Source organism: Lathyrus oleraceus, chromosome 4 (genome assembly GCF_024323335.1).
Source record: "Lathyrus oleraceus cultivar Zhongwan6 chromosome 4, CAAS_Psat_ZW6_1.0, whole genome shotgun sequence".
Lineage (NCBI taxonomy): Eukaryota > Viridiplantae > Streptophyta > Magnoliopsida > Fabales > Fabaceae > Lathyrus > Lathyrus oleraceus.
The window spans coordinates 233,469,630-233,495,685 of record NC_066582.1 but is presented as its reverse complement, the minus strand read 5'-3'; the positions used below and the strand labels follow the sequence as shown (position 1 = coordinate 233,495,685).

Sequence of the window (26,056 nt, the reverse complement as noted above, 5' to 3'; positions counted from 1 at the left end):
AAATGTTCTTATTTATCCCATTGAACAGTACATTCAAAGCCTTAGAGTTTCCAAGGGCTAATGCCTCTTGCTCTTTGTCCCACACTTCTTCAGGAATTTGCATAATGATTCCATCTTTACCTGTCTTCATTGGATGTTCCCATCCTTTGTTGACAGCTCTCCAGACCTTGCTATCCAGAGACCTCAAGAAGGCTATCATACGAGGTTTCCAGTCATCATAGTTAGAACCATCCAGCATGGGTGGTCTATTTGAGAATCCTACATCCTTGTCCATGGTACTAGAAAGTAACGTCCCTAGATCTCACCCAGAAACTAACAGGCAGGGTGCCTGCTCTGATACCAATTGAAATTCTAGTAACAAACTATCGATGTCACACTGGATGTTATGACATCCAATTATGCGCAGACAGGTAATGTATGCAGAAAGTAAATGTAAAAAGCAGTAAATGACACAGAGAATTGTTTACCCAGTTCGGTGACAAACACACCTACTCTGGGGGCTACCAAGCCAGGGAGGAAGTCCACTATAAGAGGTATTAATTCAGGACTTAAACCACCAGTTTAATCCTATCACTTAAGACCTACCCAATGCAATTTCAATCTAAACTAAGACCTGAGTACCTACTCACTCCCCCTCAATCACAGTAGTGATTACAACCATTAAGAATTTTAAAGTCAGTGGTGAAGATATACTTCAAACAACTCTTGATTGTCCTTAAAAGCTTTAATCAAGAAAAACAGCACTCACGCTTAAAAGCTTAGAGTGACACAACAATTACAACTCAATAAACACCCTAGTCCAATGCAATCATCTAGGTGATAATTGCTTAGCTCACAAGTAAAACCTAATTCAAGACACAATGAAAGTACAACAATGATATATAATGATATATTGAATTCTTCACGCTTCAAATCGCTGAATTGCTGAAAGTAGGATTGCCATCCTTTTATAATGCAGTACTTGGGCCTTGAACTTTAATTTCATAAAACTAGGGTTAAGCAAGTTAACCTAATTTCCACATATTAGGGTGCTAACAAATAGGCTATATGCTAGGTCTCTTAATTTTAGCACAGCTGTTAGTTTCCTAAAAATCAGCCTGAGATAAATACTGAAACATAACAGAAAAATTAGCCTATACTTTAGCATCTGCTGTCAGGGATGAATGTCATAACATTCAGTTTGACATCCAGAAAATGCTGTCATGAATGAATGTCATAACATTCAGTTTGACATCCAATAAATCCTGTATTAGCTAATCCTGTAGCATACTACTTAAGCATGTCATGACATCAGTCAAGACATCTTAGTACAGTAAGTGTTTTAACATAAAATGCAGCCAATCAAAAACATCTCCAATATATATATATATGTATATATATATATATATATATATATATATATATATATATATATATATATATATATATATATATATATATAGAGAGAGAGAGAGAGAGAGAGAGAGAGAGAGAGAGAGAGAGAGAGAGATGGGTGAATGAGAGCAAAAAGGAACGTAGTGAACTTTGAGAAAATATGAAAATATGCAAAAAAAAATCATCGTATAAGTCGACCTATTGAAGTCATGTGTCGACCTATACGAGGCATTGGTCGACTTGTTGAAGGTCATGTGTCAACTTATCAATGTCATGTGCCTCTTATGTGTTGACATGTGGAGTCAGCATATGAAACATAAGCTATAGGATTTAATATTGCAGTATACGTGTCGACCTGCAGCAAGGATGTGTTGACCTATAGCCTGGAAAATTTTACTATAGGCCGACCTGTTTATGTATGTGTCGACCTATCATATGCCTGTGTCGACCTGACTATCAATTTTTCATAAAACTTGATTTTTTTTATGCGTGTTTAATGCATGAGACCTTTTCAAAGATGTTCCCGGTGTTGGTGTAAGCCCTAGAGGCCAATACTTTTGGTACTTGTATCGAATTATCTAAAGGCTTTTTCTTTATTACGTTTGTTTAATAAAGTCCCTAGAATAGCTAGTCCGTTTAATGTATCAAGTGGGACTTGATCATGAGATCACATTAAACATAAGGACACTATTCTTAAAGTATCCGTAGTCGAGCTTTATTGTTAAATGGGATAATATTAAAGCATTAAGACTATTATGTATATAGACTGATGATCACATCTCACGGATCATGGATAAGGAGTTATCAAGTCTTAAACATAGGTATGAATATTAAGAGTAATATTTATACCGGATTGACCCGCTATGAGAATACTATATAGAAATTTATGCAAAGTGTCATAAGTTATTCTCATGGTGATAATGGTGTATACCACTCTTCGACCTGAAACCATTATGGACCCTAGATGTAGAGCCGAGTGCTTTATTGCTGATCAAACATTGTCTGTAACTGGATAACCATAAAGACAGTTGATGGGTACTCCACGAAGCATGCTGAGGGACATGAGTGACCTAGATGAAATTTGCCCATCCTGCATAACAGGATAAATGTCTATGGGCCCAATATTGAACTGGACAAGGATGACACAGTCTATGCCTTGTGTTCAATATAGACATAAGAGCAAAAGGGTAATTATGCACATAAGTATTATCTCAGAAGGATTTGTCAGATCACATGACATTTTCGTGTCTTGGGTAGCAGTGATGTGTTGCTAGATACCGCTCACTGTTTATTATGTTAAATGCGTGATTTAATATAATTGTCAACGTCGCGAAAACCTACAGGGTCACACACAAAGGACAGATTGATGAAAGATAGAGTAAATAAGGAACACCGTAAGGTACGGTGCCCTTAAGTGAATTGTAGAACATTGTATGGTACGGTGTACTTAAGTAGAATACGAAATATGGTAAGGTACCATGGGCTTAAGTGATTTTGGGCATATTATAAGATATGGGTCAAATACACTTAAGTGGGCTTTTTAGCTTGAAGCCCACAGAAGTGGTTCTATAAATAGAATCCTTGTGCAGAAGCATTCATTGTGGTTGTGTCATACCCCGATTTTGGTCCTGGATCTTTTTCATTTTTTTATTTTTTCATTTTTTATTTGGCACGTGGCCTAAAGTTCATTTGCATACATTCATGACCAAAGGCAACCGTCCATTCCCAAATCCATATTTTTTGATAAACATTGGTCATTATCTAGGCTTTTTGATCATGGTGTTTTTTTTATTATAAAATGGATTCTAATTATTTGACTTTTTAATTTTCAATTTGATTCTAATTTCAAATTAAGTCTAATTCCAAATTTCAATTTAATCTTAATTGTGTTTTTACTAATGATTCAAACTCTAATTGATTTTAATTTCCAAATAAATGTTAGAATTGATATCAAAGTAATTTTAACAAATTATAGATTAATTTGATTTTAATTGGTTTTATTGGTTTTATTTATTTATTTTAAATTGACATTTAGATGAGTCTTAGATCCATATCCATCTCTATAACCACAAATTCATTTCATTCAAACCAAGTTTGTTACAACCATTTTTTTGTAAATGTCATAAGTTTCCGACACTAGATAACCATTGCATTTGCCAATTTCATTCCAATTCCAAAATACATTTACGCTCAAAGCGCATAAGTCACAAAACCATGACACTACACAAGCATTACAACATTTCCATAAATTACAAAGCCATGCTCCAAATTACATTTCACAACATTTTCTTACAAGTTCATCATATTACATAAATCCTACAAGTACAATCCTAATGAACAATCAAAGCCCAATTTCAAGCACAATTTCAAACATTCCATTATAATTTCATACTACATACCAAATTACCACAAATCCAATACATTTCCTTTCGCATTATCAGCCACCATACACACCTTAACACTATTAGTCATTACCGACAAGTCCATACATTACAAAGTCCACAACAACCTTTCAGTTTCGAGAAAACACTTTGGCTAATGGCAGTATGTCATCATGCCCTCCAAGATGTCAAATTTCACGGGGAGTTAAGTATATACATCATCTTCCGCAACAGGTAAACCATTTGCCTACTATGGGGGATTCTTCTTACGACACGCGTGAATTGCCCACATCCAATGCCTTCCCAGAATCACCTATTCCTTCAGAGGTTGGGAAACCACCTAGGCGGGCCAAACGACCAAAGGAAAGTAAGTCTGTTTCACCCAACAAGAAGACTCCATAAACTACTAGAAAGGTCAAGAAGGAGGGTGAAGATTTAAACAAGACAATGATTGCCAACAACAAAGCACTTGAATGGAAGAGTAGTCAGGAAATTATAAGCGAAAGTGATGAACTTACCAAGCAGTTAGCGGTCTCAAAGGCTGATTGGAAACCCCAGGACTTGGCACTGAATCAAGTTGCATACGACGATTCAACCATGCCAGCACTAGTGTGCTCTTGTACTAGCGTTCTCAGACAGTGCTACAAATGGGGTAATGGAGGTTGGCAATCTGCTTGTTGTACAACCACTTTATCAGTGTATCCACTTCTAGCAGTGCCCAACAAAAGGCATGCACGAGTAGGCGGTAGGAAAATGAGTGGAAGTGCTTTTAATGAGCTGCTTAGCCGGCTTGCAGTTGAAGGACATGATCTCTCACACCCAGTTGACCTTAAATACCATTAGGCCAAGCATGGTACAGATCGATATATCACAATAAAGTAGATCACATGATGTTTTTCTTTGAGAGGAACAGTAAGACGGTTAGCATATCATTGTCTTTTTCAACTGAGTCGCCCGCGAATATGATTGTGAACCTGCAGAGCAATAATTGACGGCATTAAAGAACTATGACAGATGCAAAAACAGCAAAAGCAACTCTGTTACCACAAGGAACTGCAAACCATATCCAAGCCAAGCAACCAATGGAAAGAACTTCAAAGCATACCTGTAAATAATGAGCAATTCATAACCAATATGAGAACTCAGTTCAAAAACCTAACTAATTCCATTTCCATACTCTAAATAACAGAACTTTCCAATTCCACTCAACTTCAATTTCAATCCACCACACCACACCTAACAGGAATAGAAACAAAGCATGGTACAGAAGAAGCGAAATCAAAAGTTGAAATCCAAGCTGAGAAACTTGACATTAACACAGGTTTATCTAAAAGCTTCTTGGCGGGCAGCTCGACATGTACCTGAAATAAAGAAAATGATGGTTTTGTTACAACAAGGAAATAAAGAGCAAATGGTGAAAATTCTTGGAAGAAACCAGAAAGGACATTATTGTAGTGTTCAACAAGTACAGGAACAGTTCCATAGGCATGGAAAGAACGCAATGTTGCAAAGAGAAAGGCATTGACAGAAGCAATAACAATCCAATGCTATTAAGATCACAGGAAAATGGCAATGCCCACAGAAACGTAAACCGGATAAAGAACTTGCTTTGAAGCAACTTAGGCTCGAGCGATACGTTCACAAGGTTGAAAAGGTCTCCCCAGTTTGCAATACAGGATCCTTATTTAATGGTTATTCTCAATCTTTGCCATCTGGATCAAATCTTAACCATTCAACTGCCTTGTACTCCTCCATTGTTGCTTCAGAAGATGATATTCCTGAGTTGCACCATAGGAAGCTTCTTCCCAAACAACTCCTGGTAAAAGAAACTTCTGCGGTGGATAACACTCTGGTAGTCATGGATGATACTTTTGTAAATGGTACAGAAACTTCAGAGCAAATATATCAAGGCATTTTAGCTGAAAATTCACGAAATGGTCATAGCCAAATCCATACAAATCAATTAAGTGCTTCTGGGTCGTTATCTCCAAATGATGCTCAAAACCATGAAGTTTGTGAACCGAATGTTACTCATGCTTTCTCCAAATTTCACTGCAGTAAAAGCAAGGTAAATCAGCAAAGTAGTAAATTTTGAAATATCCCAAAATGGAATTGAGACAAAGTAGAAGAAAAAAGCATAGGTTCAGGTTACCTTTTCCAAATCCAAGCATCAAAGAGGCAGACCAACATTCTGAGCACTGAAAGGATTTGGCAGATACCTGTTTCAATCTACAATGCGCCAACCCAAAACCCTAATTTGTTGGATATAAAAGGTGAGAGGTGAGGACAGAGAGAGGGGACGAAAAATTCGGAGGCGAACAAGAACACGAAGAAACCCTAATCTTCAAGCGACGGCGTGGAAGAAAAATTAGCGAAGGGAGGACGGTACGAGTTCTGCATTGCCACCGAGTCACCGTCAAAGGTGAGCCCTCTGATTCGATTCTCTTTAGAGCTCTGGTTTTTTCTGCGTTTGGTGAGAGAGATTGAGAGGTGATGAGGGTTTGAGGCTCAGATTTAGAATGATTGGGAGGGAGAGAAGCGAGATTGAGAGCGGTCGAGAGTGACAAGATTGAGGGAGTGAGATTCTGAGGGAAATGACGAGTGTGATTGAGAGAGATTGAGGACGATGAACCTTTCTGGGTTCTGTTACAGTACCTCTCACTTTTTTCCTTTTATTTATTTCTTTTTATTTGTTAACAAAACAAACATTTAAACTATTAAAGATTCTACGTTTAGTCTTCCCGTGTTTTTATTTAATAGTGTATATTAATGTATTATTTTTTTGGTGTTCCCAATCCATTAGCCTCTGGAACCCAACAGCCAGGCGACTGGGTTTATTTTCTTGGATTTTTCCACTTTTAATTGGTAGTCCAACAGACTATTTTATCTTAGTTTTATTTTTAATTTTAATTTTAATCTATTCTGGTTTACTTATTCAAATTAGCATTAAGATAGCAAATAACCATGAGTGGCCTAGTGGAGAGAGAGTAGTTTCTTTGCCTTTAGTGAAGTGGGTTCGATACTTGGGGATAGTAAATCTTTGTGTTTATATATGTGTTATGCTTACTATTTTATTTAATTTCTTTTTCTATATAGTATCTTGCTATTTATTTTAATTTTTTATTTTAATTTTTATTAATTTAATTCGATTGTTATTTAGTGGTTTGTATTTTTTAAATGTTTACCTTTTAGATTTAATTAATGGTTGAATTTCCGATATTTTTTTATTCGATTAGTCGATTTTTGTGTGTTAACTAATTTAGTTAGGTTATTAGTACCCATATCCATACTTTTACACGTGTAAATAATCATACTCAAATTTCACTCGATTTCAAAATCAATTTCAACTTTCCTCAATTTCAAAATACATTCCAAAAATAAATGTGAATCATTTCAAGATCATTTCACAAATCAAACATAATATTCAAACCCTTTTCTAAAACGTGAAGAAAAAGATTATCCTGGATGGAATATCCAGTCATAATCCCGAACATTAGGCTCAAGCTGTAAGAGCTTGCAAGCCGTAAATATTTGTCTTCTCTTCCACACTCCAATATTCAAATCTTTTTCTAAGTAAAACGTAAAGAAAAGATTATCCTGGATGGAATATCCAGTTATAATCGCGAATATTAGGCTTAAGCTGTAAGAGCTTGCAAGCCATAAATATTCTTCTTCCCTCCAAAACATTCGTAAATATTCGAATCATTTTCTTAGCAATATTGGAAAGAAACAGACTGCCTGGGTGGAATGTCCAGACATAGTCCCGAGTACTAGACCCAAGTTGTAAGAGATTGCAAGTCATAAGTGCTCGTCTTTCAAACTCCAAAATACTTAATTCCTATCTTAACCTCTTTCAATAAAGATGGAAATGGAACATGGTGTATACCGTGCACTCCTGAGATTAAGATTCGAGGCGGATGCCTCGCCTATCTTAGCTCTCGCCATCGTTTAAAATTGTCAATGCGGTTTCTTCAAACCCTTTCTCAATCAAACCTAAAAATACTTAATCTCTATTAAACACTTTTGCCAATAAAGATGGAAATGGAACATGGTGTATACCGTGCACTCCTGAGGCTAAGATTCGAGATGTATATCTCGCTCATCCAAGCTCTCGCCATCACTCAAAATACATCCAACCAATCAAACTCTTTTTCGCCGCTGTGCGACTAATCAAAGAACCTTTTTCATAAATGAAAGATATATTGTCTTAAGTGATACAAAACAATGTTTCGGCCACGATTGTTGAGTCGAGATAAGTGACGCTTTTCCGAATGTAGATTTATAAATCCGTTCGATGTGTGGTATGCGTCCACTCCTCATCAGTTTTGGGTAAAACAATGTTTTCATCGATTAATACAGTATAGCTTTCGCTAAAATCGACCAACAAACAAACATTTTTCTACCCAGAACTACGTAAGCCTTGATTTCTCTCTTGAGATACGTAGGAGCAGGATTTTTAAATCTTGCCAGGCCCACTAATAAAAAACTTAGGTTTAGTCCTTCGTCAAAAATCCAAAAACATTCTCTTCTCATCCTTTCTTTTCCACCTAATAATTCGAAAAGCCTAATATTTCAACTAACACTAACGCACACAACTAACCTAATGGTTCCCGTTGAGTACAACGGACGTGAGGGGTGCTAATACCTTCCCCTTGCGTAATCGACTCCCGAACCCTGATATTGGTTGCGATGACCATATCTTGTCCTTTCTTTTAGAGGTTTTATCGATATTTCCCCTTTGCTTTTTAGGAATAAATAAAGTTCGGTGGCGACTCTGTTCAGTCCATCATTGCGAGCGTGCGATCGCGCTTCGCTTTAAAGTCATATCCCCATTTTTTGAGGTGTGACAGGTTGCATTATTTTCGTTTTCTTTCTTTCTCTCTCACTCAAAGCCTTCATTCGTACCAGCTAGCACTAAGTTTGAAGGAATCCGTTCGTGTGGACTGAGTAGAGACGTTGTCATCGTTCAATGTTCGTGATCGCTCCGTGGATCTGCATCAAAGGTTTTGATCGTCACAAGAGATTTGCACCAAAGGTTTCAATCTTCACAAGAGGTAAATATTCTATCACTAATCATGCCCATTCGTAAGGATCTCTAAAGGAAAACTTTTAATTTCCGCTGCGTTTTGGATCACAATTCTCCTACAAATGGTATCAGAGCCATAATTCTCCCATTACGTTATGGTTCGGGGATGAACCAAGCGGAAGCTGGTGGGCATGTAACACCCGAGGTCGGAAAGGCCGAAGAGTGGTTACATGTAACACCCGAGGGCGATGGAGTGGTTGTCGATGCATGAGGCATGACAATGAGATACTCCTAGTAGCTTCTAGGGGAAAATCGAATTCACATCGGAAGGAGAGGGATCCTGAGGCTATGCGGGTATGGGACTGCATGGTTGAATGAAGGCTTATAAGGATTAATTGGTACTACCTATACCAACAAGATGCATCTTCTTTTCGGTAGCCTAACCAATAAGAACTACATAGTTAAGCGTGCTTAACTTGGAGTAGTATTGGGATGGGTGACCTTCTGGGAAGTTTCTCGGAAATTGTGTGAGTGAGGTCAAAACATGCTGAAAAGACTCGTGTTGGTTTGTGGGGTCAGTCGGTAATCTTGAAAGTTATTTGAGGTGTTACAAATGGTATCATAGCCACTTACAAAACCATGACTCGGATAGTTGTTTATTTTCTATATTAATATGATTAAAAGACAGAATGAATCAATTAATTAAACGGGTAATTAAATTAGGCATGATGAGTGTATGAGTTGGATGATTGATGTTGACTATGCTTCGGAACCGACATTAGTATGGTGAAGCAGCGATACATCGATCGTCCATAGGTTATGCAATACTGTTTCTGTTTAGTTCATTCAAACACTAAATGGTTGTTTTCCTTTGAGCGATCAATGGTCATTTGCTTCGGAATCCGACATTAGTATGGTGAAGCAATGACCCGTTGATCAATCATACTGAATCAACAATCGAGGTGTGTTTGACGGTCTGAAATTGGCGCATTAGGGTTGGTGACGGCGCAAGGGTTGTGCCGTCAAGAAGTTGTGAATTGAGGGCTTGTTGGAACACGTCTGTTGACTGTTTCAAAACGCTGGTTTTTGGCCGCATGACGATCATCATGGACCTGTGACGATCGTAACAAGCTGGACGTGACGGTTGTCACGTGCTTTGTGACGGTAGTCACATTCACAGATCCAGAATTCTAGGCGTTTCTGTTATTTTGGCCGCGTGACGTTCGTCATGCGCCTGTGACGGTCGTAACAAGCTGGACGTGACGTTCATCATGGGCTTTGTGACGGTCGTCACATTCACAGAGTCAGAATTCTCGGGGTTTTTGTTTTGTGACTGCGCAAGAGTTGTGTTGATGCAAAACGATGTCGATTTCAAATGAATTGTTCATTAAAATTTTCGGACAGGGGCGCTCCGTTCTCGCTGACCGGGCAGCGGAACCCCGACTAACTCTGCGTAATGTGATCGGTCGCGAAATTTAATTTGGTTTTAATTAATTAAAGGAATTAAATTTAATAATAATAATGTGTTTATTATTATTGCCTTATGATGATCAGTTATGGCCTTAGTCTTCCTTTATTTTGTTTTGGGTTTTTAAATACGACCTGCGTGTCGTGCCTCTCCTTTTAATCTCTTAATGTAACTTCTTTTCTCATCTCAATCCCTCGTATGTAAAATTAGTTTCTTCTGTAATGTAATGATATGAAGAAAAAGAATAATTCAATATCAATGGAGGACAACCTTGAAGATCTTGCTTGGAGAAGCTTATATCGTTGTTAGGTTAGCTTAGGTTCTCTCATTGGCTTGGGAGAACAATTGCGCTAGGGGCCATAACTGTTTCATTATGTATGTTGATGCATGTGTATGTATGTTGATGCATGTGAATATATGTTGATGCATGTGAGAGGCGATTTATATGATAAATAAGCCGGTGAGATCATAACAATTACAATTCCCTCAAAATTAAATATTAAGTTTATGCTTTCCAAGTTTTAGCACTCATCAAGACTAGTATCGGATAATGTAGGTTTCGCCTACGCAAGGTGCATGTTGTATATTAGTAAGGTGTGATGGGATAATTGTAATATCCAACTGCTAAGACAATGGATCAAACTTAACAAAACAAATTATAATAATGTTATATATGTTTGCTTTCCAAGTTTTAGCACTCATCAAGACTAGTATCGGATAATGTAGGTTTCGCCTACGCGAGGTGTATGTTCTATATTAGTAAGGTGCGATGGGATAATTGTAATATCCAACTGCTAAGACAATGGGTCAAACTTAACTAATTATAATAATATTATATATATTTAGAAGCAAGAGTTGGGAATGATCCATTTGATGGATTGGAATAAGGAGTTATTCACCCAACTGAAATTTTCGAGAGTTGTATGAGATACAATTGGAAGGAGTTCCTACCTAAATAACCTAGTTTTGTGTAACCCGCCTACGCGGACTTAGAACGAAGTGAAATATGGATCTCGACCCACTAGAAAATCTTCCAACGGGATTTTCCGAATCAAATGATGAGGGTCATTTGTTTTGAGTAAAATAGTGGGAGCATATTTAATTAAAGGCCTAATTAAATATGTTAATGATACTTATATTTTCATTAATCTCAACAAACACCTCTAACAAACATTTTGCGATAAATCCTTAACAAAGATAAATTGTCTAGGACAAATTTTCTGGATTGGCACCGAAACCTGAGGATTATTCTCAAACATAATAGAAAGTTGTATGTCTTGGAGACACATGTTCCTGAAGAGGAACCTCCTAGTTCTGCATCTAAGGCAGAAAGAGATGCTTATAAGAAGCATGTCGATGATGCCAATGAAACTGCTTGTCTTATGCTGGATACCATGAACTCAGAGTTGCAAAAGCAACATGAGAACATGACAGCGTTCGATATGATCGAACACCTGAAGATGCTCTATCAAGAGCAAGCAAGGCATGAGAGGTTTGAAGTTTCAAAATCCCTTTTTCAAGGCAAGTTAGCTGAGGGAGCCCCTGTAGGTCCCCATGTGCTCAAGATGATTGGGTATGTGAAAACCTTGAAAGGTTGGATTTTCGCCTCGGAAATGAACTTGCGACTGATTTGATCTTGCAATCGTTGCCAGATGGATTCAATCAATTTTTCCTAAATTTCAATATGAATTATATGGACAAATCTCTTCCTGAACTGCTAGCCATGTTAAGAACTACTGAGCAGAATCTGAAGACAAAAAGGAAGTCCATTCTGATGATCAGAAATGGAAAGAGACAGAACAAAAGGCCCACCAAGCAGGGTGATAAAGGGAAGGGCAAGGAAGTTTCCAAATCGATACCCATTGTTGCTGCTTTGAAGCCTAGTTGAGGCATATCAAAGGCAGGCACCTGCTTCCATTGCAGTAAGACCGGACACTGGAAGAGAAACTGCCCAAAGTACTTGGAAGATGACAAAATCTCCATTCACGGGAAAAGGTGAAAGAGCTAATGATCTTTTGGTCCTCATACATACTGATGTATGTGGACCACTGAACATACCAGCCAAAGGAGGTTTTCAGTACTTCATCATTTTCACTGATGATTTCAGTAGATATGGTTATGTGTATTTAATAAAACATAAATCAGAGTCCTTTGAAAATTTCAAGGAATTCAAGAATGAAGTACAAAACCAACTAGGTAAGAATATTAAAACTCTTCGATCAGATCGAGGTGGTGAGTATTTAAGCCTAGAGTTTGATGACCATCTGAAAGAGTGTGGGATCCTATCCCAACTTACTCCTCCTGAAACACCCCAATGGAATGGTGTATCTGAGAGAAGAAATAGAACCATATTAGACATGGTCCGATCCATGATGAGTCATGCCGATCTTCCAAACTCCTTTTGGGGACATGCATTATTGACAACAGCTTGGACACTTAACCGTGTTCCATCCAAAAAGGTTGAGAAGACACCATATGAGTTATGAAGTGGTAAGAAACCACATATGTCTTACATGAAGATTTGGGGTTGCGAAGTTTATGTGAAACGACAAGTTTCAACTAAGCTTGAGCCCAAATATGACAAATGCTTATTTGTGGGGTATCTTAAAGAAGCAAGAGGATATTACTTTTACAATCCTTCTGAAGGCAAAGTGTTTGTCGCTCGAACTGGAGTTTTCCTAGAAAAGGATTTTATTTCTAAAGGAATCAGTAGGAGGAAAGTAGAGCTTGAAGAAATTCAAGAATCACAAAGCATTGATACACCTATGGAGGAATTAGAGCAGGAAACACAAGTAGTTATGTAAGAGCAACCTGCTCAAGTAGAACAAGACCAGCGTAGGTCAGGCAGGATATGTCACCTACTTGAGAGATATGTATATCTTATAACTGATCAAGGTGATGTATTACTCATGGATCAAGAACGAAGATAAGCCTTATGTCTACAAGAAGGTTAGTGGGAGCATGGTCGTTTTCCTGGTATTATATGTAGATGACATATTAATCATTGGAAACGATGTCCCTACCCTGCAACAAGTAAAGTCTTGGTTGGGGAAATGCTTTTCTATGAAGGACCTAGGTGAAGCAGCATATATATTAGGAATCAGAATCTATAGAGATAGATCACAAAACTGCTTGGCCTAAGTCAGAGTACATACATAGACAAAGTGTTGAGACGCTTTAATATGCATGATCGCAATCTGGTTGCGTGTTTTGTTTAAACGGTGGCGCTGTGAGCTGGAAAAGTTCAAAGCAAGATACAGTTGTTAATTCTACAACCGAGGCCGAGTATATTGCTGCCTCAAGTGCAGCAAAGGAAGCTGTTTGGATCAAAAAGTTCATTAGTGAACTTGACATAGTTCCTAGCATTGTGGATCCCATTGGTCTCTATTATGATGACAATGGTGCTATCGCACAAGCTAAGGAACCCAGATCTCACTAACGATCCAAACACATACTTAGGCGTTATCATCTCATTCGAAAGATAATAGATAGAGGAGATGTGAAAATATGCAGAGTACCTACACTTGACAATATTGTTGACCCACTGACAAAGCCTTTTGCGCAGCAGAAGCATGATGGCCATACTAGATCTATGGGCATTAGGGGTATGCCTGATTGGCTCTAGTGCTAGTGGGAGATTGTTGGTGTAAGCCTTAGAGGCTAATACTTTTGGTACTTGTATCGAATTATTTAAAGGCTTTTTCTTTATTACGTTTGTTTAATAAAGTCCATAGAATAGCTATTCCGTTTAATGTATCAAGTGTGACTTGATCATGAGATCACATTAAACATAATGACACTATTCTTAAAGTATCCGTAGTCGAGCTTTCTTGTGAAATGGGATAATATTAAAGCATTAAGACTATTATGTATATAGACTGATGATCACATCTCACGGATCATGGATAAGGAGTTATCAAGTCTTAAACATAGGTATGAATATTAAGAGTAATATTTATACCGGATTGACCCGCTATGAGAATACTATATAGAAAGTTATGCAAAGTGTCATAAGTTATTCTCATGGTGATAATGGTGTATACCACTCTTCGACCTGAAACCACTATGGACCCTAGATGTAGAGTCGGGTGCTTTATTGCTGATCAAACGTTATCCGTAACTAGATAACCATAAAGACAGTTGATGGGTACTCCACGAAGCATGTTGAGGGACATGAGTGACCTAGATGGAATTTGCCCATCCTGCATACCGGATAAATGTCTATGGGCCCAATATTGTACTGGACAAGGATGACACGGTCTATGCCTTGTGTTCAATATAGACATAAGGGCAAAAGGGTAATTATGCACATAAGTATTATCACAGAAGGATTTGTCAGATCACATGACATTTTCGTGTCTTGGGTAGCAGTGATGTGTTGCTAGATACCGCTCACTATTTATTATGTTAAATGCGTGATTTAATATAATTGCCAACGTCGCGAAAACCTACAGGGTCACACACAAAGGACGGATTGATGAGAGATAGAGTAACTAAGGAACACCGTAAGGTACGGTGCCCTTAAGTGAATTGTAGAACATTGTATGGTACAGTGTACTTAAGTAGAATACGAAATATGGTAAGGTATCATGGGCTTAAGTGATTTTTGGCATATTATAAGATATGGGCCAAATACACTTAAGTGGGCTTTTTAGCTTGAAGCCCACACAAGTGGTTCTATAAATAGAACCCTTGTGCAGAAGCATTCATTACAGTTGCATTATTTTCATTTTCTTTCTCTCTCTCTCTCTCTCTCTCTCTCTCTCTCACTCACTCACTCACTCACTCAAAGCCTTCATTCATACCAGCTAGCACTGAGATTGAAGAAATCCGTTCGTGTAGACTGAGTAGAGACGTTGTCATCGTTCAACGTTCGTGATCGCTCCGTGGATCTGCATCAAAGGTTTTGATCGTCACAAGAGATCTGCACCAAAGGTTTCAATCGTCACAAGAGGTAAATATTTTATCACTGATCATGCCCATTCATAAGGATCTCTAAAGGAGAAAATTTTAATTTCCGCTGCGTTTTGGATCGTAATTCTCCTTCACCCGGCAACTTGTATGCTTCCTAATGCTAATATGCACATAGAGAATAAGAGGATACCATCCAATGTACATAAACGCTAAAGAATCCTAGTTTTGACATCATACAGAACACTCATAACGGAGATTAACGAAAGATGCACTCACATACTCCCCTTTTTTTATGATGGCAAAACTTGAGAGGACACGTTAGTAATGAATAGATCCCCCTGAATATATGCATCCTCGAAATTTATCTTACTTCTCCCCCTTTGACAACATTAAAAAGAAACGAAGCAACTTATGAGAAGTATCATAAAACATTCATAAACGAATATAAACCACACAGAGGCGAAATGCAAAGATAAGAGAATCAATACGATATCACTCACAGAGAATGATTTTCATATTGAATAAGAATGCCTAATATAAATAAAAGCAAAGAAAGCAAGAATATAATATAATTGTTATAAGTGCTTAAAAATAAACAAAACACAAGCATGAACAATGAAGGACACAAAGTGAACACAAAATACTTGACATGCTACAAAAGCGACACAATTATGTGACATGTGCCTTTGGTGCTCCCGAAATGCTGCACACGCATGTGCTCTAGCAAGGTGATAGACAAAGTACCACCATACAAACCAAAAATAGAGGTGAAAACATAACAATGTCACACAATCAAGAATATCATTAACAATGTAACATGTTCAATCATAATTCATGAGAAAATAGATATCAAACTAATGCACCAATCACTATATTTCAAGTAAAATGAAGATAACATAAAGTCACTATAAGTATATAAATTGACATACATCAATTATACATTTTTGGAATTGAACATACATGAACTATCTTACATGTCAAGAACATCAATTATATGGACCATAAACAACATGAAAAAGGAAAAGCTTACACAAAAATGGAAAATACTTTGCTTGTGAAATGATGAGGAATACACTCTTATGAAGTATACCTTTTAAGGAAGGTTAGATGAACAAGTTATATTCAAATTGCAATAACATAACATTTAGGCAAGTGTTGAGATGTCAAGAATCCCTAATTCCTGTCGAATGTTAAAGAAGGGTTCGGTCGCAAGTGGTTTTGTAAAAATATCGACAAGTTGATTTTTACTGTCAACATGCTAAAAAATAATGTTACCTTTCTCAACATGATCGCATAGGAAATGATGACGAATATCAACATGCTTAGTGCGAGAATGTAGTACCGTATTTTTAGTTAGGTTAATGACACTAGTGTTGTCGCACATAATTGGGGTACAACTTAATTTTATATCAAAATCAAGTAATTGTTATTTAAGCCACAAAATTTGAGCACAACAACTACCGACCACTAAGTATTTCTCCTCGGCAGTTGACAATGCAACCAAAACTTATTTCTTGCTATGCCAACTAACTAAGGAATTTGAAAATATGTGACAAGTCCCACTAGTACTTTTCCTATACGATTTACAACCGGCAAAATCAAAATCAATGTAACCAACTAAGCTACAATCACTTCCTTTGGAATACCAAAACCCATAATTTGAAGTACCATAAAGATACCTAAAAATATGTTTCACGACTTAGAGATGGGATTCCTTATGAACTGATCGATATCGGGCACACATACATATATTAAACATGATATCTAGCCTAGATGCAGTGAGATATAGAAGATAACTGATCACACCTCTATATTTCTTTAATTCCACATCCTTACCATTTCTGTTTCTTTCCAAGTTACTGTTTATAGCCATCGGAGTGTCAATTGACTTTGCATCAACCATGCCAAATCTCTTTAGCAAATCCTTGAAATACTTAGTTTGACAAACCAATGTGCCTTCATTAAGTTGTTTGATTTGAAAACCTAGGAAGTAATTTAACTCTCCCATGAGGCTCATTTCAAACTCTTCCTACATAAGCTTAGAAAAATCTTTGACAAGTTGCATATTAGTATATTCAAAAATAAAGTCATCAATATATACTTGAACAAGAAGAGTATCATTTCCATGGAGCTTAATAAAAATATTAGTATCAACCTTTCCCCTTATGTATCCTTGATTAATAAATAACTTGCTTAGTCGCTCATACCAAGCCCGATGTGCTTGTTTGAGACCATACAAAGCGCATTTTAATTTAAAAATATGATTGGGATACTCGTGATTTTCAAAACCGGAAGGTTGAGCAACATATACCTCTTCATTAATGTAACAATTTATAAACACACTTTTCACGTCCATTTGAAATAATTTGAAATTCTTAGAGCAAGCAAAGGCAAGAAGAAAGCGTATGGCCTAAAGTTGGGCGACCGAAACAAAATTTTCCTCATAGTCAATACCCTTATCTTGATTATACCCTTGAGCGACTAACTGGGTCTTATTTTGGGTTATCACTCCATCTTCGTCAAGCTAGTTCCTAAAAACCCATCTTGTGCCTATTACTTGATGATGTTTTGGATGCGGGAAAAGGTCCCAAACGTCATTCCTTTTTAAATTGATTTAGCTCATCTTGCATTTCCATGAGCCAATGCTCATCAAGTAATGCATCTTTAGCATTTTTAGGCTCAACCTGTAACACAAAAGCGAAGTGATAACAAAAGTTCTAGGAGCCGAGAAGTTATGCTTAATACCATGTATTTTTCACAATACTTTTCAAAGAGAAGATTTTCAAACTCTCCTCCGTGGTCACTTCGGATGGAAACGATTTTCAAGTTCATTTTATTTTGGAACAATCTAGTAAATTGTTTGAAAGTCAGGTAGGTCTCATTTTTACTAGACAAAAACATAACCCAACAAAATCTAGAATAATCATCAACTATAACAAAGCCATAATAGTTCCCACCTAATCTTTTGGTCCTAAAAGGACCAAAAAGGTCCATATGAAGAACTTCAAGAGGTCTAGATGTTGAAAAAACATTTTTTGATTTAAAAGAGACCTTCATTTTCTTCCCCATTTGACATGTTTCACATATGTGATCTTTTGTGAACTTCAGGAAGACCAATTAGTAGATCCTTTGAGGTTACCTTGTTTAGTAAGTCAAAGTTAATATGAGCTAAGCGCCTATGCCACAACCAAGGACACATTATCTAAATTTAGAATATAAGTATTATTGTCTCTCAATCCCTTAAACAAGCAATCCTTCTTCTCATTACGCTCAAATAAACAACAAGTATTATTGAAAGTGACTTTGAAACCATTGTCACAAAGTTGGCTAATGCTAAGAAGGTTGTGTTTAAGACCATCAAGAAGCATTACATCTGAGATAGTGGTAGATTAGGGATTACCTACACTACCTTTTCCAAGAATAACTCATTTGTTGTTATCTCCATAAGTGACTAACCCCTTTTTCTTTGGCACAAAGTCAATGAAAAGCAATATGTCACTCATCATATTTCTTGAACATCCGCTATCAAGATACCACATCTTTTCGATAGATTCAACACATTCAACTTGTAGAATTAAACAAAGGAAATAGGTACCCAATTTTTATTGGGTCCTTCGAAGTGAGTGAATCAAGGTTGCATTTAGGCAATCATTGAGAGGCTTCTTTAGGAACTAGCATCTTCCTAAATTTACACTTTTCAATGGTATGACCCTTTTTGCAACAATAATGACAAGATAGATTATGACGAGATATGATTTTACCATTCAAATCCTTTTTTAAACTTTTATGCTTTTTGTATGAATGATTCAAAGACCTTTCATACTTATAAGGATCAATATCAAATGCATTTTTAGGTTGTAAGGTATAATCCAATTTGACCCGGAGAGCATTTATTTCTTCTTGCCAATAATGACAAGATTCACAACCAATTCTAGAAGACTTTTCATACTCTATTTTGTCCCTTTGAACATCTAGCATGGATAGCTTAATTTCTTCCAACCTCCATTCGGAATCTAAGACCTTAGCTTCTAGTTGCAAAAATATATTTTCATGTGAAGCTAACTTCTTAAAAGCATTTAATGCTTCTCTATAAAGATTATCAAAAGAGCCTTGTAATTGAGAATAAGATAAATCACTAGCAAACTCAAGTTTAGAAGGACTTACTTGTTTCTTCTTCCTTCCATTAGCCATAAGATAAATCCGGGCCGATTCTACACTTGAATTGGAGCTTTCATTGCTTGAGGAATCATTTGCACTCTCACAAGCTACATAAGCTCTTCTAGATTTACTACACTTCTTATGATGCCCTATTTCTTTGTCTTTATTAATCATGAGACATTCTGGAATATAGTGACCAATTTCAACACAATTATAATAAGAGCTTCTAAACTTACCTTTTCTATTTTCACCATTGTTTGCGGACTTGGACTCCCTTCTAAATTTGGCTAACTTTCCTTTAGAGTGCTTAACGTTATTATTTCGAATATACCTTTGGCATCCCATACACCCTTATAAACTGAGCTGATATGGATATACATACAAGTTTTCCAATAGCCATAATTTTTACCGGTGAAAATAGGTGCTCTATTATACGCTATTCTAATTAGGGTGAGAGAGAGGTTATTAGCTATTCTGTAACACTTGTAATCTTATTTCAAAGAGAATGTAAAGAATAACAATTTATAACCAACTTGTCGTGTTCTTCTTGCTTCCCTTTTTCCTACCCTTGTGGGTTTCTTGCCGATCAAGAAACCAATTATACTTTGTTATTCCAGTATCATTTTCACAACAATCTTCAATCAAGCATTCATCCTTGATAAACTTGATCTTTAAGCATTTGTCACAAAGTTGGCTTATACTTAGAAGATTGTGCTTTAGTCCTTCAACATAAAGAACATCTTTAACGAATGTGAAAGGTGGTGCTCCAACTTTGCATATGCCAAGAATTTTTCCTTTGTTGTTGTCTCCATAAGTTACATATTCCTTGTGTAACAACCAAATTTTAGTATTTAATTCTTATATTATTATTATTATTATATTTTATTTTAATTACTTGGAGTGTTAATTAATTAATTGGTTATTAGGTAGTATAATAATTGATTATATTAATTAATTTGGTGTGTTAATTAATTATTTAGTTGATATGAGATATAATGAATAATTGAATTAATTAACTTGGTGTGCATATTGAGTTGGTTTAAGTTATTTGAATTAATTAGAGATATTTAAATATTAGGTCTTATTGGGCCTATTAATTAAATTAGAGGTATCATTCCTTAAGCCCAAATGTAATACTAGTATATAAGAGGTGAGGAGAGTGAGAATTAGGATTCATTTGATCATTTGACAACAATAGAGAAAGAGAAGAGGAAAAGTAAGGAGAAGAGGGGAAGACCAAGAGAATAGTTAGGGTTTCCAGAAAATCGAAGAGGTAAGGGGGGAATCCTTATTATTATGGGTTAGTATGATTGGGTCAATGGGTAGGAGCATGATTATGTTAAAATCCCTAATTTTGTATGGTTGTGGAAATTGTTAGGTTTTGATGAGTATTCTTGATTTGTGGTGATTTGATTGTGTTAAAACTGCAAATTAATGTTATATACTTAGAGTATGGTATGAGTTATAATTTTCTGAATGTTTGGCTTTTTACGGAATCGAAATCGGAGGTCCGAAAGTCCTCCAACGATGAAAATCGTAGAAAATTCTGCATTCTGTCCGTCGCAATCGCGAGCCCTTTTTTATGTTTTTCGGTCGGAATCGTTTTGGTCATAACTTTTGATCCGTAAGTCCAAATTGATTTCCGTTTGAAGCGTTGGATATCTGAAACAGAAGGCTATAACTTTGTTTCAAGAATAAAATAATTTTGGATATTATTTCATGGACGTTTTTGGGGTTGAAGAAGATAAAAATTATGTTGGAAAATTTAGAAAACAACAACTTTTTAGTAACGCCTTCGTGCACGGTTTTATTCATAACTTTCAACTCGTGAATCATTTTGGGTTGGGGTTTAAAGCATTAGAAATGTGAATCTAATAGATATTATGTGAATGGTGTATTTGTTATGAATGTTAAGATGGTAGAGATGATCTTAATTGCATATTATGTGAATGGTGTATTTGTTATGAATGTTAAGATGGTAGAGATGATCTTAATTGCATATTATGTGAATGGTGTATTTGTTATGAATGTTAAGATGGTAGAGATGATCTTAATTGCATATTATGTGAATGGTGTATTTGTTATGAATGTGTATATATACCATTGGTGGATAATTCATAGAGTTGAATTATGGTGATATGTGGAATGTTAAGATGGTAGAGATGATCTTAATTGCATATGTTGTTGGTATTTATACATTCATTCATGGCATGGTCGGCTTCATGGTGGAAGCGGTGAAACTGTGGGTTCACATGGTAGCATACGTTGATCCTTAATTGGAAATAGGCGTAGTAGATGTAGCACACGTTGATCCTTAATTGGAAATAGGCGTGGTAGACGTTGATCCTTGAATGGAAATAGACGTAGCATACATTGATCCTTAATTGGAAATAGGCATAGTAGATGTAGCCTACATTGATCCTTAATTGGAAATAGGCGTAGTAGATGTAGCATACATTGATCCTTAATTAGAAATAGGCGTAGTAGACGTTGATCCTTAATTGGAAATAGACGTGGTGGCTTTGATCTTGTCCGAATCGGAAGCGTGGCTTGGATTCTAGATATTGAATCGGAAAGCGGTGAAACTTTGGATTCATATTGAGGTACCACATGCATAGAGTCACATGTCTTGCATTGAGTCGCATTATTGTGATTGTGATGTGTGTATGAGATATGGTAATTGAATTTGATGATGTTTGGATACATAACTTGGCAAAATATGTGATTATGTGATAATTGTAGTTATGTGTATTTTTGGGAATATAGTATTGGATTTTAATATTGTACTCCTTGAGTTTTGATGGATGTTTGAAACATGTGAAATAAATGTTGATTAATATTATTTACATGGTTATACGAAGTGTGATGAATTCCTTTAATTGTTGATTTAATCATTGTGCCATATTATACTTCTTCATAATGATTAGAATTCTCACCCTTTCTGTTTGAATGTTACCTTTACATGGGTATCGCGCAGATACTCAGGAGTAGTATTGCTGAAGTAAGTGGAAGGTAGCTCATTCGAGATTAGCCGGAGAGTTTCCGCATTGTAGTTTGAAGACTAGGTAATGAGTCAATGCTCTGGTCATGTAACACGGGATAAATTGGTAGTATTGAACTCATATCTTATTTGGATATGCATTACGTTATTACTTGTGAACATATTTATTTGAAATTGCTGTTGGAGAGGCCACCGTGCCAAATATTCTGGATTTGGTTTTATTTTATCTTGAGGAGATTATTGAGAGATGATCATGGTATGGGACAGGGATCATTTTATGAAATACATGAGTATTCATTCTTTTCCGCTGCGAACGCATTTTCTTGAATATTCATGATAAGTGAAATGTGTTATTTTAAATGACCAGGTGTATTATATATTGATGATGAATGATGTTGGTTTTTGAAAGCTTTTAGTTTTTGAAAACGTCAATGTGACACCCTTTTGTTTATATGCGTGCTTATTTACTCTGATTATATGTTAAGTATTTTGGGGGTAGAAAAAGGGGTGTTACATTAGTGGTATCAGAGCATGGTCGACCAGTTGGTCAATAGTCGTTAGGGTTTTCAATCCCGTTGTATTTGATTTGTGTATCTGACACGATCTATACTGTTTGTCTGGTTGGTCCGTCCGGCCAGGTTGTTTAATTAGGTTTGTTCCCTAGTATGCGACATGTGTGTGAGAATAGTGTCGATGCTTATTTTATTTTCCATTGTCAGGTTAGGAATGAAATAAGTGGGGGAGGAGCGTCTGCTTATCTTGGAGGTTCCAATTGTATCGAGCGTGGACATTATGTTGTTGCATGCAAGAGTGCAGTGGGCTAGTTAAGCTGTTTGAGAATGTTGTGCTTTTCCTAAACCCAAAGAGAGGTCGGATTCGAGGATGGTGTTGGTTAGAAGTTAATCGGGTGTATATCAACTGTTTTGAGAAGACAGTTATTTTCCTGAGGTTGAAGCTAAGGAAGATTGGTTTGTGTCTGCTAAGCAAGTTGATGAATCGGTGCAAGATGGAGCCGAGTTGTTTATGTTATTGGCAACTTTGGATATTCGTGAGAAGAGGACGATGGAAGAATTGCCAATAGTTTATGAATTTTGGTTGAGGGAAGTAAGTTTTCTTGGACATGTGATTTCGAGTGGTGGTATTTCTGTGGATCCTACGAAGATTGAAGTTGTATCTCAGTGGGAAGCTCCTAAGTCTGTGGCTGAGATTAGAATTTTTTTGGTTTAGCTGGTTATTATAGGAAGTTCATTGAAGGATTTTCTAAGTTGTCGTTACCATTGATGCAGTTGACTAGGAAAGGTCAAGCTTTCATTTGGACTTCGCAGTGTGAAGCGAATTTTCAAGAGCTTAAGAGAAGATTGACTACGGCTCCTATTTTGATTTTACCGGATCCGTTAGAAACTTTCGTTGTGTATTGTGATGCTTCTTTGTTAGGTTTAGGAGGGGTTCTGATGCAAAAAGGGAAAGTGGTAGCTTATGCTTCAAGGCAACTTAAAGTTCATGAGAGGAATTATCCGACGCATGATTTAGAGTTGGCCGCCGTTGTGTTTGTGTTGAAGCTTTGGAGACATTATTTGTTTGGATCGCGATTTGATGTGTTTAGTGATCACAAGAGTTTGAAGTACTTGTTCGATCAGAAAGAATTGAATATGAGGCAAAGGAGATGGTTGGAATTCTTGAAAGATTATGATTTTGGTTTGAATTATCATCCTGGAAAGGCGAATGTTGTAGCCGATGCATTGAGTAGGAAGTCATTGCAGATGTCTATGTTGATGATTCGAGAGTTTGAATTGTTGGAGCAATTTAGAGATTCGAGTTTGGTTTGTGAAGCGACGTCTTCGTGTGTTAAGCTTGGTATGTTGAAGCTTACGTGTGGCATTCTTGACGAGATTAGAGAAGGTCAGAAGTTAGATTTGAAATTAGTCGATGTTATGACATTGATTAATCAAGGTAAAGGTGGTAACTTTCGGATTGATGAGAATGGTATCATGAGGTGTCGTGATCGAGTTTATGTTCCGGATGTTGAGGATTTGAGAAGGAGGATTCTTGAGGAAGGGCATAGAAGTGGGTTGAGTATTCATCCTGGTGCTACTAGAATGTATTAAGACTTGAGAAAGATGTTTTGGTGGCAAGGTATGAAGAAGGATATAGCGGAATTTGTGTATTCATGTTTGACTTGTCAAAAGTCAAAGATTGAACATCAAAAGCCGTCTGGTTTGATGCAACCGTTATCTATTCCCGAGTGGAAGTGGGATAATATCTCTATGGATTTTGTTTCGGGCTTGCCGAGAACATCGAGTAATTGTGAGGCGATTTGGGTCGTTGTGGACAGGTTGAAGAAATGTGCTCATTTTATTCTGATGAGGATGGATTATTCGATGGAGAGACTTGCTAAGTTGTACATCGAAAGGATTATGTGTTTACATGGTATTCCGTCGAGCATTGTTTCGGATAGAGATCCGAGGTTCACTTCGAGATTTTGGGAAGGGTTGCAAAGTGCTTTGGGTACGAAGTTGCGTTTGAGTTCGGCATATCATCCGCAAACTGATGGTCAAACGGAGAAGACTTTTCAGTCACTTGAAGATCTTTTGAGGTCTTGTGTTTTGGAACAAGGAGGAAATTGGGATAGTTTCTTGCCTTTGATCGAGTTTACGTATAACAACAGTTTCCATTCGAGTATTGGAATGACACCTTTTGAGGCTCTTTATGGTAGAAGGTGTAGAACTCCTTTGTGTTTGTACGAATCAGGAGAGAGTGTTGTGGTTGGACCCGAGTTGATTCAAGAGACTACGGATAAGATTAAGATGATCCAAGAGAAGATGAAGGCTTCTCAGAGTCGTCAAAAGAGTTATCATGATAAGAGGAGGAAGGCTCTTGAGTTTGAGAAAGATGAGCATGTGTTTCTTCGAGTTACGCCAATAACGGGTGTGGGTAGAGCTTTGAAGTCACGTAATTTGATGCCGCGTTTCATTGGTCCTTATCAGATTTCCAAGAGGATAGGTGAAGTGGCATATCGGATTACATTACCACCATCACTTTCTAATCTTCATGATGTGTTCCATGTGTCTCAAGTGAGGAAGTATATTACGGATCCATCGCATGTTGTTCCATTAGATGATGTTCAAGTGAGGGATAATTTGACGGTTGATACATCACCTATGCGAATTGAAGATCGAGAAGTGAAAAAGCTTTATGGTAAGGAGATTGCTTTGGTGAAAGTGATATGGGGCGGAGTCGCCAATGGTAATATTACTTGGGAACTCGAGGATAAGATGAAGGAATTGTATCCGGAGTTGTTGGTTTGAGGTATTTTCGAGGCCGTAAATCTTTTAAGTGAGGGAGAGTTGTAACAACCCAATTTTAGTATTTAATTCTTATATTATTATTATTATATTTTATTTTAATTATTTGGAGTGTTAACTAATTAATTGGTTATTAGGTAGTATAATAATTGATTATATTAATTAATTTGTTGTGTTAATTAATTATTTGGTTGATATGAGATATAATGAATAATTGAATTAATTAACTTGGTGTGCATATTGAGTTGGTTTAAGTTATTTGAATTAATTAGAGATATTTAAATATTAGGTCTTATTGGGCCTATTAATTAAATTAGAGGTATCATTCCTTAAGTCCAAATGTAATACTAGTATATAAGAGGTGAGGAGAGTGAGAATTAGGATTCATTTGATCATTTGACAACAATAGAGAAAGATAAGAGGAAAAGTAAG

At 36.7% G+C, this 26,056-nt stretch overlaps 1 pseudogene; it reads left to right on the top strand.

Annotated features, from left to right (window-relative positions):
- The first annotated feature begins 3,588 nt into the window (after nucleotides 1–3,588).
- On the top strand, nucleotides 3,589–4,637 carry LOC127136825 (protein BASIC PENTACYSTEINE6-like; annotated as a pseudogene).
- Nucleotides 4,638–26,056: the final 21,419 nt, after the last annotated feature.